This window comes from Sus scrofa, chromosome 4 (genome assembly GCF_054392235.1).
Source record: "Sus scrofa isolate SSC_HxYL_T2T_F1_AM1 chromosome 4, Sscrofa_HxYL_maternal_Yorkshire_Landrace_v2.0, whole genome shotgun sequence".
In the NCBI taxonomy this organism is placed as follows: Eukaryota; Metazoa; Chordata; class Mammalia; order Artiodactyla; family Suidae; genus Sus; species Sus scrofa.
In genome coordinates this window covers 54,854,840-54,858,788 of record NC_139386.1, presented here as the reverse complement: position 1 = coordinate 54,858,788, position 3,949 = coordinate 54,854,840, and the positions used below count along the sequence as shown (strand labels likewise).

Below are 3,949 nucleotides of genomic sequence, written 5' to 3'. Positions count from 1 at the left end.
TGGTTCACAGATACTCACCTACAGGAGTGAGAGTTCTGAGCCACACATCAAACTCTTACGTGTGGGGATCTGACATTGGGAGAAAGACCCCTGGAGCATCTGGCATTGAAGGCCAGTGGGGCTTGTGTGCAGGGAGAAATTCCTGGCTGTAGGTTGGCTTTTTGAAAGCATGGAGTTTCTAAAGACCTTCTGTTGTTTGCACTGCTGCATGCAAATCACCTTAGTCTGCTTCTAACTGTCAGTAAGAATGCTACTTATAAAGAGCAACTTTTCTGATTGAGAATTTTTTTTTGAAAGGCTGGGATGTTGAGAAGGAATCTAAGAAATCTAAGAAAAATCTAAGAAAACCTAAGAAAAAGTTGAGATTCATGTCTAATGTCAAGGAAGAGACCAGCACATGGAATGAGACATGTAAACACAATAGTCCCGAGAGACAATTAAACATATTCTCTTGAAAATTCAGAGGAGCCGTAGGAGGAAGGGAAGGAGATTTGATTTAGTCAGATCCTGATTGGGTGGTTAGAGTCAGTTTTTCTTTAAGTATCAAAAAGTAGACCAACCTCAGCTAGCAACTGAGTTAACTAGTACATGGAGTAATTCAGCCCATGGTTTTTTTGTTTTGCTTTGTTTTGTTTTTAAAGGGGCATTATTAATCAACAGGAAAGGGAACTTATATGAAAGAAAGAGACCACCTTTTCTTGGAGGTTCATCTAGGGAAGAATGGAGTCTTATCTGAGTTTAATCAAGCAGTAATTTGTATGGTCAAAGGATTATCCATTAAGAGTTATACAGCTGGATTTCCTGTTGTGGTGCAGTAGGATAAGAATGTGACTACAACGGCTCTGGTTTCTGTGGAGGCCCAAGTTCGATCTCTGGCCTAGGAACTCCCATGTGCTGTGGGTTCAGTTATTTAAAAAAAAAGTTGGGGAGTTCCCACTGTGGCTCAGCAGGTTAAGAGCCCAACTAGTGTCCATAAAGATGTGGGTTAAATCCCTGCTCTCATTCCAAGTCAAAGATCCGGTATTGCTTCAAGCTGCGGCATAGGTCACAGATATGACTCAGATCTGGCATTGCTGTGGCTATGGAATAGGCCAGCAGCTGCAGCTCTGATTCCACTCCTAGCCTAGGAACTTCCCTATGTCATGGGTAAAGCTCTAAAATAAAGACAAAAAAAAAAAAAAATGTTAACCAGCTTAACACCTACTTTGTGCCAGGCCCTGTCTTAGGCACTGGGGGTATAGCTGTGAACACAATAGACAAATACCTGCTCTCAAAAACTTTGCATTCTAGAAGATAGAGACAGAAATTTTAAAACTGAGTTTTATACCTATACCTCTTAATGATGGGCTATTTTTGGTATGCTGAAAAGTATACTTTGAAAGCAGAGGATATGAATGAAGAGAATTTTCATAGTCAGCAAAATGACATGGAAAACTACCTCAAGGTGACAAAGGAGATTGCCTTGAAAATTATTAAGTAATTAATTCATGTGTTAGAGCAAGGGCTAGCAAACTCATTCTCTAAAGGGAGTAATAATAAATATTTTAGGCTACCATATAGCCTATGTTGCAACAACGCAACCCTGCCACTGTAGTTCCAAAGAAGCCACACATAGTACAAAAACAAATGTGTTTGGCTGCCTTGAGAGAAAACTTTTTTTACAAAAACAGGTGGCAGTCTGCAAGCCATAGTTTACTGATTCTCCCTCTAGAGTCAGGCTGGTTGTATTCAAACCTGGCTTCATCTGTTACTGAACATATGACCTTATACAAATTACCCCAATTCTCTAAGCTTCATATTTCAAAAGAGGAAAATGAAACAATGTGTATGAAAGTATTTTGTCACATTTCCTGGTTCAAAATATCGTAGCCATATTACTAATTTGTATTATGTATTTATAGCCTCTGATAATAAACTTTGTACTTTATAAGTATGTGTGTGTATACATGTGTTTTTATGTGTACATACACAAAAGCATATCCCTGAGACTCATCTAATATCCACTTTCTATATTATTAAAAGAGTATACAAATAATATTGGTTAATGACCACCAAAATGAAGGTGTTAGAGTTTTCATGGTAAAGGGGCTTTGAGCACTAAAATCACTCCACCTTTTGGGATAATTCTACCGGATATGGAGGACCAAAAACTAACATAGATAAAACTACTGGGGCCCCAAAGCATTATTTTAGACAGAATAAATTATGCTTGAGAATTCTGTTGCTGCTGGGGTGGCAATAGAGGAAGATACAATGATACTAAGGTGAAATTAACCGCTTTAGTTGATGAGACAGAAAACAATTTGGGAGGATCACTGGACTTTGTAGAGCAAAGAACTGGAAAGGAGAAAGCAACATGAAGAATGAGATCCTGAATCCTGCATAGGGGTCGCCATGAGACTGATATTGAATATTAAGCAACACGTGCGTAGGGTGAAACTCTTCAAGACTAGACCAAAAAAAGGATCAGGAAGCTATCAAGTGGATGATTCTCAAAGTTCACAAAGAACTTGGAGATGTTTGAGTTCTGGCCAGCCATTTTCTAGGAGCCATATTGAATAATTTACTCTAAATCAGCCTACCAAAACAAGCTTAAAAACAAGACTTAAGAGAATCTAGTTGAGACAAGTATTGAAGTTATCTGCACAGTTCCCAGTCATGCCAACAGTTTTTTTAAGGTTTTTTTCACAAAGGCCTTGAAAGCAGAAGGCCCTCGACTACAAATTCTGAACCAATCAGAGTCCTTGTGACTGGAGCAACTGGTTAAATTGCATATTCATTGCTGTAGTGTATTGGAAATGGATCTGTCTTTGGTAAACACCAGCCTATAATTCTTGAGCTGGTGGATTTCATGCCCATGATGGGCATCCTGGATGGTGTCCTAATGGAACAGCAAGACTGTACCCACCCCCTCCTGAAAGATATCATCACAACAGATAGAAAAGAGATTGCCTTCAAAAGCCTTGATGTGATCATTCTTATGAGCTTCATGCCATAAACGTATTGGATGCAAACAAAAGATTACTCAAAGCAAATATGAAAATCTTCAAGTGCCAGGGTGCAACCTTGGAGAAATATGCGAAGAAGTCAGTTTAAGGTTATTGCGGTGGTCTGATTGTTCCATGTCCATCCCCAAGGAGATTTCCAGTTGTTTGACTCTTTTCGAATCACAGTTGAGCTAAATTTCTTGGTTAAATTTGGTGTTAAACTTGATGTGACTTCTGATGATGTAAAGAGTATCATCATCTGGGAAAACCATTCCTCAACTCAGTATTCATATGTCAACCATGCAGAGGTGAAACCACAAGGAAAGGAAGCTGATATTTATGGAGCTTGAGAATGACAGCTGGCTCAAGGGAGAATTCATCATGGCTGTTCAGCAGCATGGTACTGCTGTCATAAAGGCTTGAAACCTATGCAGTGTCATGTCAGCTGAAAAAGTCATCTGTGACCACATCAGGGACATCTGGTTTTGAATCCTGGAGGGACTGTGTCCATGAGTGTTATCTCTTATGGCAACTTCTACAGTATTCCCAAAGATCAGCAGATAACCTCTTATTCCCAACTCATTCATTCCCTGTTATAATCAAAAACAAGACCTGGAAGGCTGTTTGTTTTATTTGTTTTGTTTTTGGCTTCACTTGGGGCATGTGGAAGTTACCAGGCCAGGGGTCAAACCTGTGCCTCAGCAGTGACCAAAGCCACAGCAGCAGTGACAATGCTGGATCCTTAACCCGCTGAGCCACCAGGGAATTCAAAGACGAGAATGGTTATTGAAGTTCCCCTTATTAATGATTTCTCAGGTGAGAAGATGGATCTTACTGCAAGGAAAATGCCAGAAAGAAAAGAAACTGTGTTTGAATTTCTTTCCTGTGCCAGCCTATACAATAATTTCGATGTTACTAAGTGCCCCAAAGCTGAAGAATATAAATGTCATCTTTTTATTTAG

At 39.5% G+C, this 3,949-nt stretch overlaps 1 pseudogene; it reads left to right on the top strand.

Moving 5' to 3' along the window:
* Positions 1 to 2,857: 2,857 nt before the first annotated feature.
* Positions 2,858 to 3,949, top strand: LOC100524020 (malate dehydrogenase, cytoplasmic pseudogene; annotated as a pseudogene).